The sequence below is a fragment of the Camelus bactrianus genome, chromosome 18, assembly GCF_048773025.1.
Source record: "Camelus bactrianus isolate YW-2024 breed Bactrian camel chromosome 18, ASM4877302v1, whole genome shotgun sequence".
Taxonomy (NCBI): domain Eukaryota; kingdom Metazoa; phylum Chordata; class Mammalia; order Artiodactyla; family Camelidae; genus Camelus; species Camelus bactrianus.
Genome location: NC_133556.1, coordinates 36,708,716 through 36,722,607, shown reverse-complemented (window position 1 = coordinate 36,722,607; position 13,892 = coordinate 36,708,716). Strand labels below are relative to the sequence as shown.

Genomic DNA, 13,892 nt, shown 5'->3' with positions numbered 1-13,892 from the left:
AAACAATTTGCATTTAGATACATACAGTATATCATTATACAAATTTTTAAAATATATAAAACTGTACCTTGTGTTCCTTAGGTAAATGCACATATAGGAAAAATAAAAAACATGGATGGGAAGGAGAAACTGTCCATCTTCACGTGGGTGATAAGCTCAGGGGGACATAACAGGTAATGGGTGCTTTATTTCTAAAACAAACAACGAAACAACAAAGATAGAAGCCAGTACAGCAGAGTGTTCACATTTATAAAATTGGGTTGGTGGGTATACATGTATCTGATGTTCTGTACATTTCTATACATTTGAAATAGTTCATAATTAAAAATGTTTAAGTGTGTGGGCAGTTCAGGAGGTGGATGTGGAAAACGCAGGTTACCGTTTCATGAGTACTGACAGCAGAGAAAAGGAGACCTGATGGAGGCTAAAAACAAATTTTAAACAGGGAATGTGCTACCTCTTCTCCTAGACTAGAGTTCACGTGTATATGCATAAACACACAGGTACGCGCGTGTGTGTGCGCACACATTCATTTTCATTTGGAAACAGAAGAATACAAGGAAAAGAGGATCCAGGCAATGCCTGCGCTAAGGCTCCTGGCTGCCATTCAGCCTGTAGGTCCCAGCACAGCAGGACCATGTAACATCAGTGCCTGCAAGTTAGAGTGTGTTTTGTTCTTAGTATTTTTATGGTATTCCTTTTCCTAATTTATCAAGTTGGCTATAATGGCTGTGAACCTTGACTGATAACAATAATGGACACGTGCTGTTTCAGATTTTACTGGAATAAACACAAGAAATTTATCACAGCAATGGAGCCCATGCACCATGGAGTCAGACTGGGTTTTAATCTCAGGTGCTAGCACATACCAGGTATAAACTTAAGCAGATAATTTGTGTCTCCCTTTGCTCATTTATACAATGGTGAATGATTAAGGGAAGTTGACTCTTGCCTCCTCTACACCACTGGTCTCACCTGAATGCTTTCTTCCAGGCGGCAGCATCTCTATAACCCGGTTGGGGCTGAACAGACACAACAGCTCAGTGAACGGCTCTGCGACACACAGAGACGTTTGCAGCAATTCTTGATTTACAAGGACATCTTCTCTAAAACAAAAAGCATTATGTAATCACATCTATAATTAAAGCTACAGGTAAAAAGTACGTTACCAAGACTGCTTTTTTGGCCGGGTAAAACTGCAAATTACATCAGAGACCTTCTAAATCACGGTATTTCTCATTTAAGTGGAAAAACAATCTTCAGTAACAATATTCAGTGGCGGCGCCTCTAAGGCATACTCACACTACAGGGTTAACTTTCTATAAATTGAATCTAATGCTATAGTTCCCTTGCGTAAAACACTTAGTAATTCTCCAGCACACATAGGATTCAGTATATTATTTCTTAGCTTTACATATTAAATTGCTCACTGTAAGCCCCCAAACCCTATCTTCCAGTCTCTATACTTCTAACTCCTCCCCCCGACATAGTTATAGCTTCATCTTCTGCTATCGCCCCCATGTCATCCTCTGAAAATGCATGACGCTTTGTGCCTTTAAGTCTCTGCACACCCAGGACCCTTTATCTAGAACTCCTGCCCAATTCTCTGCCTAGACAACTGATACCAATTATTTAGGCCCAGTTCGCGCTTATCTAGGAACTCCTGTCTGACTCTCTGACACAGTCTATCCCTCTCTCCTCTTGTTCCTGCAGCACTTTTTTACTATGTCTGGTGTAGAGCTTTTAACACTGTACTGTGCTTATACAAGTGCTTCTCTGCTCTGTATGGAAAAATTAAAGAAAACATTGTACACTTATCTGTGCCCCCCAGAGCCCACCATACTGTGGTGGTGGGGCACAGTATTGGGAAAATGAAGCGTGTCAGTGAATGAACTCCGTATCTCTCTTACGTCAGCTGCCTCCCACTCACTGCTGTGGATTTCATCTTGTGCACGTGACTCCTACTATTATTACTGCCATGTGGGGACCCTGGGTTGTGCTACGTGTCCCTGTCACTGTCCTGTTCCCTATCTCTACCACTCAGTGGCCATAATCTCTACCACTCAGTGGCCATAATGGTAGTGAGCAAAGCACTCTCCCAGCAGTGCCGTGGTGGTGGTGAATGGAATACTAGCTCCATGATACATACAGTACTTCCAACTGAGCATCTCAGTATTCAACATTAATACAGCTATATTCCAATTAAGATTTTCCAAGAAAAATTCTAGTCATCATTAACACAATGTGAGGATGACAAAAGTCTGAATAAATTACATGAAACCCAAAGAGAATACCATTGCAGCTACTACAGCAGAAGATACGGGGGGTGGGGCGGGGGGGGCCTCTGTGGTTATGATGTCTAGGGTGAGTGCAAAATTTACCTGAAGTTTTTTAAGGACTGTTTCAAGCTGTTTATAAAAGTGAGTAGCAACCAGCTCTGCAGCTTTACCAGGCTTCAGGGACACAAGTTCCTGGAATGAAAGGCAAAGATAAAATGATCTTTAACATTAAATTTAAATAGAATTTCCACAGATTTTGTGAAGCATGATCACCTCCTTCAAAATTTTCATGGGCTTCTACACTGCCTTTCAGGAGACCTCAACACAGGGCCTCAATTTTAATTAAAGGCATACTGCAAATAAGCAAAATTTTAAAAAAGTACCATGTGGAAAACCTGATTTTGATATAAAAGGTAATTCAGAATCCTTAGAAAATGAAAGCACTAAACATTCAGGACTTAGGTGACGACACCTACAGGATGAAAAGGAAAAAACACCTCCCCAAACTCCCCTCAGGGAATTTCATCCTTGATCTTAGAGCCGAAACTTTAAAGAAATGAAAAAAAGGAATATAGCTGCGATTCCTCTGGCTAATAATTCTGAAATTTTACTTTTGATGCCTGGTGGATTTTGAAATCAGAAGTATCTTAAGAAAGGAACTTAAGGTCATAACTCTAAGAGGTTGACCGCTCTTAGGCAAGGCCTATTTCTGTTGAATCTAAGACCTCCAATCTGCCCTCTCCTTGAACCTTCCTCAGTACCACTGGCTCTTCTTTTCTTCTTGAAACTCTCTTGGTGCTTCGTTTCTGTGACCCTGTTACACCTTTTCAATTGCATGTTCTATTGCTAAAATGCAAAGATTGGCTACAGATCAACATATTATATTGCCAAGTAAAAATAAGTTATTATGACTGCAAAACTTATGATATATCTAGTAATTTTATGATAGTATTTGTAGATGAATAATAATTAGCTGATAAAAATAACTAGTTTATACCATTTTATACATCTCAAAACAGAGAAGGTAGTATCACAAAAAAGAAAATGTTACTACTGATCTTCAGACATTAAGAAGAAACTATTTATGAATTAATGTTGAGAATTTGAATGGGTAAATTCCTGGAAAAATATAATTTACTAAGCTGATGTAAGAAATGGAAAAGCTGTGCTAATTTTTAACCACTAAAGAAATTGAATAAATAGTCAAAAATCTTCCCATATAGAACACTCTAGGCCCAAATAGCTTCACTCTTAAGTCCTAGCAATCATTTAAGGAAAAACCATTCCCAACATTAAATCCATAAAGAACAGAAAAGAGGGAAACTTCCTCAGCTCACTGTAAAAGGCTAACAAAATTGATACCTAAACCCAACAGAAGATAAGAAAGAAAAGGAAAATCACAGATCAATCTTATCGTGAACACCGATACAAACATCCTAAATAAAAACAAAACACAAAATGTATAAAAAGGATAATATACTAGGATCAAGTTACGGTTATCCAGAGTTCAAGGGTGGTTTAACATCAATAAAATTTATAACGACAACATAATGCCATTTGCAGCAACATGGATGCTCCTGGAGAATGTCATTCTAAGTAAAGTAAGCCAGAAAGAGAAAGAAAAATACCATATGAGATCGCTCATATGTGGAATCTAAAAAACAAAAACAAAAACAAACAAAAACAAAGCATAAATACAGGACAGAAATAGACTCATAGAAAGAGAATACAGACTTGTGGTTGCCAGGGGGGTGGAGGGTGGGAAGGGATAGACTGGGATTTCAAAATTGTAGAATAGATAAACAAGATTACACTGTATAGCACAGGGAAATATACACAAAATGTTATGGTAACTCAGAGAAAAAAATGAGACAATGAGTGTGTATCTGTCCATGAATGACTGAAAAATTATGCCGAACACTGGAATTTGACACATTGTAAAATGATTATAAATCAATAAAAAATGTTTAAAAAAATTCATAAGAAAATGTAAGGGAGAAAAGGTAATAAAATTTATTCTTGAGAAAAACTGTTAGCATACTAGAAATAAAAGACTTCCATAAAAACTATTTGGTAAATATTGCACACATGAGAAGTAAAAAATTTTTAATTATTAACAATAGCACTACTGTGCTAAAAAATATACAGTAAATCTAACAATCTAGAAGATGAAAAATCTCTAGAGAAAATTTAAAAACTTTATAGAAAGACAACTGAATAAAGGGTTATGCCAAATGGTCACTAAATAGAAGACTCATGATGTAAAGATGTCAGTTTAAACTGACATTGAATGACAGATTCAGTGCAACCCCTATTAGAATCAGAAGGTTAAAAACGTTTTGGGGTGGAATTAGACAAGTTGATTCTAAAGTGTATTTGGAAGTATCAAAGGTCAAGAATAGTCAATACTCTCTTAAAGACATCAATAAAGTAACAATATTTAGGACAGTGTGGTACTGATGTAGAGACGAAGATCAATCAAACAGAAGAGGGCCCAGAAAAACAGACCAAGCATGTAGACCCTTGCTACACTCATGGTAAGGCCACACTGCTGAGCATGGGGAAAGGCAACCTTTCAAAATAACTGCTGCTGGGAGAGCTAGGCATCCATGTTTTTTAAATTAGATGACTCTCCACCTCAAACCATATACAAAAACTGCTTTCAGATGGATGTAAGATTTAAAGATGGGAAAAAAAAGAAAACTTCTAGATAATAATATAGGAGTACTTTTCCTTTGATATGGAAAGAAAAAATTATTTTGACTACTTGAGAAAAAAAGTTTTTATTAAAAAGAACCATAGGAAAAAGCCAGAGGATATTTACAACAGGTGTCACTGACAAAAAGACTTAACATACAGCTACATAAAGAACTCCTACAGATCAGTTAAGACAAGAGACATTCCACCAGAAAAATGGGCAGAAGACTTGAACAAGCACAGAAAGGAAATTTAAATGGCCAACAAATATAACAAAGCTACCAATCTCATGAATAATTAAGAATACGTAAACTTAAAATATAATGAAATATTACACATACACTAGATTGACAAAATTTTAAAATCCAGCAAGAATACAGAGCTAATGGCAAGGGGAGGAGGGTTGCCCTGGGGAAGTCTTTGGATTTGCCCCAGGCTTCCCTGTCTCCCCAACACCTGGCTTGTGGGCACCCTTTGCTGTCCCCGGTGGCAGGACATGTATTTCCCAGTTTACTTACTGGAGGTTGGTGAGATGGGGTCAGCTGGTACTGGTCAGGTGACCCCCCGCCCCCCCGCCCACCTGGGGCAGCAGAGGCCACCCCCAAGCCAGGCCACAAGGGAGACTGGAGCAAATAGGCCAGCTTCTCCAAGGCAGGCCCCCTCCCCCAGCTGCCCCCTGCTCCCTGACTACACCACACCCACCTCCTGGGAGCTGGCTGACCTGGGGACCTGCCTAGAGTGAACCTGGGGTAGCAGAGGCCGCTCCCAGGCCAGGCCAGGCCAGACCACAGGGAGATGGGAGCAAATGACTGGCTTGGAAGGGGCAGGCCCCTCCTCCCGTCGCTGCTGCCTCCGCTGCTACCATCCTCCCAGCCCCCGGACTGCAATGAGCCCATGGTATTACCAAAGTGGGTCCAGAGGGAACATATCTCAACATAGTAAAAGCTATTTGTAACAAACCTATAGCCAGCATAATACTCTACGGTGAAAAGCTGAAAGCCTTTCCACTAAAATCTGGAACAAGACAAAGATGCTCACTCTCAACAGCTCTATTCAATACAGTATCGAAAGTCCTAGTACAGCAATTAGACAACAAAAAGAAAGAAAAGGGATCCAAGTTGGAAGAAAAGAGGTAAAATTGTCATTCTATGCGGATGACATGGTACTATACACAGAAAACCCTAAAGGCTCCGCACGAAAACTGTAAGAGCTAGTGAAAGAATTCAGCAAGGTAGCAGGACACAGCATCAACATACAGAAATGAGTGGCATTTCTTTACACGAAAGTAATAATCCCTTTTAAAACTGCACCCAAAAACATAAAATACTTAGGAATAAACCTGACCAAGGAAGTGAAAGACATATGCAAAGACCTACAAAACACTGACTAAGGAAATTAGAAAGGACTTAAAAGAAATGGAAATATATCCCATGTTCTTGCATTGGAAGAATTAATATTGCTAAAATGGCCATACTACCCAAAGCAATCTACAGATTTAATCAGATTCCTATCAAATTACCCAGGACATTTTTCACAGAATTAGAACAAATCATCCTAAAATTTATACGGAATAATAAAAGATTCAGAATTACCAAAGCATTACGGAAGAAAAAGAATGAAGCTGGAGGAATAACCCTCCCAGACTGCACACAATACTACAGAGCTACAATCAAAACAGCATGCTATTGATACAAAAACAGACATATGGATCAATGGAACCGAATGGAGAGCCCAAAAGTAAACCCACAAACTTCTGGTCAGCTAATCTTTGACAAAGGAGGCAAGAATGCACAATGGAGTAAAGACAGTCTCTTCAACAAATGGTGTAGGGAAAACTGGACAGCTGCATGCAAATCAATGAAGTCAGACTACTCCCTCACACCATACACAAATATAAATTCAAAAATAGCTAAAAGACTTAAACATATAGACAAGATACTATAAACCTCTTAGAAAAAAACATAGGCAAAACATTACCTGATATATATCTCAGCAACGTTCTCCTACGGCAGTCTACCCAAGCAATAGAAAAAAAAGAAAAAAGAAAAAATAAGCAAATGGGACCTAACTGAACTTATAAGCTTTTGCATACCAAAGGAAACTATAAGCAAAACAAAAAGACAATCTACGGAATGGGAGAAAATAATTATAAATAATTCAACTAGCAAAGCCTTCATTTCCAGAATATATAAACAGCTCATAAAACTTAATAACAAAACAGAAACAGCCCAATCCAAAAATGGGCAGAATACCTAAACGAGCAATTCTCCAAGGAAGAAATACAAATGATCAATAGACACATGAAAAACTGCTTAATATCACTAATTATCATAGAAATGAAAATCAAAACTACAAAACCCCAGTCCGAACAGCCATCATGCAAAAGTTCATGAATGATAAATGCTGGAGAGGGTGTGGAGAAAAGGGAACCCTCTTATACTGCTGCTGGGAATGCAGTTTGGTGTAACCATTATGGAAAACAGTATGGAAATTCCTCAAAACACTAAAAACAGACTTACCCTGTGATCCAACAATCCCACTTCTGGGTATATATCTGGACAGAACTCCAATGCGAAAAGATACCTGCACCCCAGTATTCATAACCCCACTATAATATAACAGCCAAGACATGGAAGCAACCTGAATGAAGCAACAGATGACTGGATAAAGAAGTCGTGGTATATTTTTATACAATAGAATACACTCTGCCATAAAAAAGGATAAAATCATGCCATTTGCAGCAACATGAATGGACCCAGAGATCATTATTCTAAATGAAGTGAGCCAGAAAGAGAAAGAAAACTATCAAATGATATCACTTATATGTGCAATCTAAAAAAAAAAACAACAAAAAAAAAACCACTATGAACTCATCTACAAAACAGGAACAGACTTCCAGACTTAGTAAACAACCTAATGGTTACCAGGAAAATGGGGTGGGAAGGAAGATTTAAAAATGTTTGTCACTATATGTAAAACAAGATTTTTTTTTTTTAATTTCTTCTGTATAGCACAGAAACCTATGTTCAATACCTGGTAATAACCTAAAATGGAAAAGCCGCTACAGCCACCAACTGAGGAAGAAAGAGAAGAAAGGAGAGGTAGTTATCCTGGGCTAGAGCCCAGTCCTGGGAAAGACTCATGCACCCCAATGTTCACAGCAGCACTATTTACGATAGCCAAGATATGGAAACAACCCAACTGTCCATCAACAGATGACTGGATAAGGAACATGTACATATACACAACGGAACACTACTCAAACACACAAGAAGAATAAAACAATGCCACATGCAGTAATACGGATGGATCCGAAGACTGTCATTCTAAGTGAAGTGGGCCAGAATGAGAAGAAAAAAAAATGCCATATGACATCACTCATATGAGGAATCTAAACAATACTAACAGCAATAATAAGGCCACAAATGGACTTAATTATCATTTTGACTTCTTGAACATGTGTAAGCACATCTGACTGTCCATGATTAGATCACCACATTGTTGATTCTTACTTTGTAGTTGGCTTCATTCCTTTATTAACTGTGTTTAAGTTTAAAAATCTAACCTCTTCCTAACAATGATAAATAGTACATGAGGTAAACTAAAAGTTAGTGCAGTATAGTGTATGTACGTATCTACATGCAATATAATGTGTATGTGTAGTTGAACTGTAGTAATTCTACCTAATAAAACTGGAAAAGGAGGGGGGAAAAAAACAGACATACAGATCAATGGAACAGAATAGAGAGCCCAGAATTAAACCCACAAACTTCTGGTCAATCAATCTTCGACGAAGAACTTGCAGTGAGTAAAGACACTCTCTTCAGCAAAAGATGTAGCAAAAATTGGACAGCTGCATGTAAATCAATGAAGTCAGGCTACTCCCTCAGACCATACACAGAAATAAATTCAAAGTGGCTTAAAGACTTAAACATGCAGACAAGACACTATAAATCTCTTAGAAGAAAACCAACGGCAAAACATTACCTGGCATAACCTCTCAGCCATGTTCTCCTAGGGCAGTCTACCCAAGCAACAGAAATAAAAGCAGAAATAAAGAAGCAAACGGGACCTAATTGAACTCACAAGGTTTTTGCACAGCAAAGGAAACCATAAGCAAAACAAAATGACAACCTACGGAATGGAAGAAAACATCTGTAAATGATTCGGCTGACAAAAGGCTTAATTTCCAGAATATATTAAAAGCTCATGAAACTTAATAACAAAAAACAAACAACTCAATCCAAAAATGGGCAGAAAACCTAAACAAGCATTTCTCCAATGAAGACCACAAATGGCCAACAGGCACACGAAAACATGCTCGAGTATCGCTAATTATCACAGAAATGCAGATCGAAACTACAAAACCCCAGTCAGAATGGCCCTCACTCAAAAGTTCATGAATGATAAATACTGGAGAGGGTGTGGAGAAAACGGAACCCTCTTACACTGCTGGTAGGAATGTAGTCTGGTGCAGCCATTATGGAAAACAGGATAGAAATCCCTCAAAAAACTAAAAATAGACTTACCCTATGATCCAGCAATCCCACTTCTGGGTATGTATTCAGAGGGAACTCCAATGCAAAAAGATAACCTACGCCCCAGTATATAACAGCACCATTATACAGATTAGCTAAGACTTGGAAGCAACTGAAATGAAGCAATAGGTGACTGAATAAAGAAGTTCTGGTATTATTTATACAATGGAATAATACTCTGCCATAAAAAAGGTAAAATAATGCCATTTGCAGCAGTATGGATGAACCTAGAGACTGTCATTCTAAGAGAAATGAGCCAGAAAGAGAAAAATGCCATATGATATCACTAATACGCACCATCTTAAACAAAAAAGAAGACACTGTGAACTACTTTGCAAAAGAGAAAAAGATTCAGAGTTGATAAACAATCTTACGGTTACAAGGGAAAGGGGGTGGGAAGGGATAAATTTGGGAGATTGAGATTTACAAATGTTAGCCACTATATAAAAACGGATTTTTTTTTAAGTTTCTTCTGTATACCACACAAGCCTACGTTCAATACCTGGTGATAACCTAAAATGGAAAAGTCGCTACAGCCACCAACTGAGGAAGCAAGAGAAAAAAGGAGAGTCAGTTATCCTGGACTAGAGAGCCCAGTCCTGGGAAAGTCCTTGCCAGCCGCTGAGGATGCCCACTGACCGCACTGCGCCCTCCCCCAGGAGCAGGCTGACACGAAGACATGCTTCCTATGTGAATTTTGGGCAGCAAAGGCCGCCCCAGAACAGGCCCCTGGGGAGACAGGAGTAAGTCCCACCCCCTCCCATCAGACCGCAGCACCCCTCCCCGCCACCGCCCCCTAACCGCACCTCTCCTGCCTCCTGGGAACCCACTGACTTGGAAACAAGTGTCCTGCGAAACTCGGGCAGCAGCGAGAGGGGCGCTGCCCCTGGCGAACTAATCGATTTGCCCTTATCTCCCCCCGCGGCATGGCCTGAGGACGGCCTCTGCTGCCCAAGGCACTTCCCGAGGTCAGCCTGCCCCTGGGAGGCGGGCGCGGTGTGGTCAGAGGCAGCGGCAGCAGCGGCAGGTTTAGGGGTCCGCCTCTGCGAGCCTGTGGAATGCTTCAAACTCCCCAGCGGCCTGTCCTGGCCTTAACCTCTGCTGCCCCAGGTTCGCAGGACTCAAGTTTCAGATCAGCCTGATCCTGGAAGACGGAGGCTGTGCTTGTGAAGTCAGGGGGCAGGGGCGGCGGCGGTGGCAGGATTGAGGCTGCCTATGCTAGCGCGGGGATTTGCTCCCATTTCCCGCTGTCACTGCCGCCGCCCCCGCACCCTGGCAGCACCTCCTCCTCTCCCAGGGACAGAAATGACCTGCAACATAGGCCCTGCAAATCTGAACACCAAAAGCTGTCCCCAGGACAGGACGCAGGAGAGATGGGAGCAAATTCACAGCTCCCAAGGGTAGACCCCTCTCCCCGCCGCCGCCACCGCACCCTGACCGCACCCGCCTCCTGGGAACAGGCCATGGCCTGAGGGCCAGTCGGACTTGCTCCCTGGCTGTCAGGTGCCCTCCCACCTCCTGGGGTGGCGGTATCCGCTATCCCCCGGGTATAAGCGGCAAAGAGGCGCCCGTACTAATGAGCGGGAAGGAGAAGTGGGCACCACGAACCACGCAGTGGCCCACGACCCACCTCAGGGTCCTAACGGGTCGCGAGGCCCGGGCCTCACCTACGCACCGCTAGCCGCGAGCGCAGCCCAGGCTTCACCCGCCGGCTCCCGACCTGCGCGCCCCCACCAAGCGCCCCCTTAACGGCTCGGCGGCGGCAGCAAGCGGCGGCCCAGACCCCAGGCCGCGTTCCTCCTCCAGGAGCTGGTCCGGGAGCACTCGGCTCCCGCCCGGCTTTCACACGCTCCGGGCGGGTCCGGTCGGCGAGTCTGTGTGTCCACGCGCATGCGCGCCCCTCCTCTTCCCGCACGCAGCGCGGACGCTCGGGCTGGAACCCCCTGCTGTTCGGGAGGTGGGGACTGGTGCCGGGCTGGGAGCAAGGGCCTGGCATTGGGGCAGGGGGCCCATCCCTTTACCCGCCCCACCGGGTCTCCATCCTTAACACCCCCATCCCGTCACCTATCCGTCCTGGCACCCAACCTAAACCGCGACCAGCTCCGGGCCAGGCCACACCCCCTATCCCCACTCCCCCTGCTCGCCTTCCCTCCCATACCCCGTGACCGGCCCCCCCCCTTACAGCCAAGCCCCCAAGTCTCCCACCGGACCCCCGAAATGGGACTTCCTCTCACACCGATGTCACCGCCCCAACACTTAAGCACGCTAGTAACCTATGGCCCCCACGCCACAAGCCCACCCCTCATGCCTCACTGCAGGAGCCCCAACATCCCAAGATGGTCCCCCTCACCCCTCAGCCAGGTCAATTCCACTCTGAGCGGCCCCTCACCCCTCAGCGTGTCCCCCCTCCCCGTGGGATCCCCCTCACTCCCAGTGCATCCCTATCCCAGGTGACCCCTTCACCCAATACCCTGCGTATAGGGCATGGAGGTCTGCGCTCTGGTCTCCTTGGCGACTGCCTCCAGCGGGGATCAGGCCTGTAGTGCTGCTGCACAGCTAGTGTTGGAGGCTACAGGGTGTGTTGGGTGAGGCTGGAGCCGGTCACAATACCTGCCCCTGCACCCTGACCCCTGCTCTCTGCTCTGTGCCTCCTCTGAGCCAGCGGGTCAGGGTGGTCCTACGCTGCCCACCACTGGCCTGTGGGCCATGATTCGTTGATGGCCCTGATGTTGATCAGGACCCCTAGGACGGAGACATTGGGCACGTGGACCTGCAGGAGTGAGGGTGGTGTGGAGGGTGCAGCTGAACCTGGGGACAGATAGCAGGTGGGTGGGCTATGTTCATGGCCTGGGCTCAATCCTGGTGGGTTCAGGGACCCTGTTTATTCACGCCAGGGAAGAGGGATGGGAGCTTCGAAAGTGTCCAAGCCAAGGCCAGGGAGCAAAGCAGGCAGCTGCACTAGCCAGGCCACCTTGGAACCCTCCACAACGCTGGTCTTTGCCTACAGAGAGACTGACCATTCACCCGCCAATGAGACGTCGCCTCCACCTCCCCCCATGTACTTTACAGGCAATTGAAGGGACTTTGATAGGTAATTATAATAGATCAGGTCCACAGTCATGGTGAACCTGGCAGGGCTCCTGCGTGAACCCCAGCCTGGGGCAGAGGAGGACCCACTCAGAAATACCCTCTTACCTCTCACCAAGGCACTGTAGTAGAAAAGAAAACATCTGACTCCGTATTAGATCTGTTCCTTTCATTTTAACAGTCTGTCCTGTTTTCTAGGCTCAGTCTTGCCAGCTCTGCACCTTGTGTAAAACAATGTTGCCTTTAGCCTGAAATACACAGGAGAGCCTATTCTCAAGGCTCTGACCTTTTAAGGATATTTACACTTTTGCACTCCTATAAAGATAACAAGTTGCAAAATAGAAAATAACCTTTGTTTTGTTGGAGGTTTTACAGGGGCACGGGGACCTGACCCATGTGGACAGCTGCAAAGGATTCCAAGAACATGAAAAGTCCTACACCAAGAAGTTTGCAACAGCCAACCACATCCCCTCCCCCTTTTACTAGAAAAGGAGTCTGAAGTCTGACTTGGGGAAGATGGTTCTCCAGGACCTAAGTCTGCCATTAACTTGGTCTGCAGCTGTCCACATTGGTCAGGTCATGCTGGCCCTGTAAAACCTCTAACAAAATAAATATTATTTTCTATTTTTCAAATGGTTGTCTTTATGTTAGTGCAAAAGGGTTAAATTCCTTAAAGGTCAGAGCCTTGAGAATAGGCTCTCCTGTCTATTTCAGGCTAAAGGCAACATTGTTTTACAAAAGGTGCAGAGCTGGCAAGACTAAGCCTAGAAAACAAGGCAGTGTTTAAGCCAAAAGAGCATATTTAATATGGAGTCAGATTTCTTATTTTCTATTACAGTATATTCTATTTTTATGGTTTAAGTTTACAATTATAAAGTTCAGCCTTTTTCCATTTTAAGTTGTGCAATTCAAGAGCATTAAGTGCATTTATAATGCAGTGAGACCAACACCACTGTCTGGTTTCAGACTATTTCCTTCCTCAAAGTAAAAGCTTGTATCCAAAGCACAACACATGACCTCCCTCCCCCAGCCCAAGACAAGGCTTAATCCCCATTCTCTTTCTGTCTCTCCACCTATCCTGGAGATTCCCTATCAAAGAAATCATATAAAAGGTGGCTTTTTGTGTCTGCCTACATATCTGAAGCAGGAACTGGTGAATTATTTTTTACATGAATTCGCATTTTTGTATTTTGAGAGGAAAATCCAGATGGATTAAAGATGAGATGCACAAAATGAAGCCCTTTTAGTAACTATAGTAACTCTGTGCATAATCTTGGGGTAGGCACTGCTG

At 43.3% G+C, this 13,892-nt stretch overlaps 1 protein-coding gene across 13 annotated transcripts in view; it reads right to left on the bottom strand.

Annotated features, from left to right (window-relative positions):
* LOC123617864 (ankyrin repeat domain-containing protein 26) overlaps positions 1–13,892 on the bottom strand; it is a 95,792-nt gene that overhangs the window by 67,233 nt on the left and 14,667 nt on the right. For 5 of the 13 annotated variants that reach the window (XM_074346832.1, XM_074346845.1, XM_074346843.1 and 2 more), the window contains exons 4-6: positions 2,382–2,471; positions 976–1,106; positions 68–191 (exon numbers count right to left, since the gene is read on the bottom strand). The gene's annotated coding sequence lies outside the window, so the exon portion shown is untranslated. Of the gene's footprint in view, positions 1–67; positions 192–975; positions 1,107–2,381; positions 2,472–11,144; positions 11,392–13,892 lie in introns of those variants that run through there. The other 8 variants (XM_074346833.1, XM_074346837.1, XM_074346836.1 and 5 more) reach the window with 8 other exon arrangements.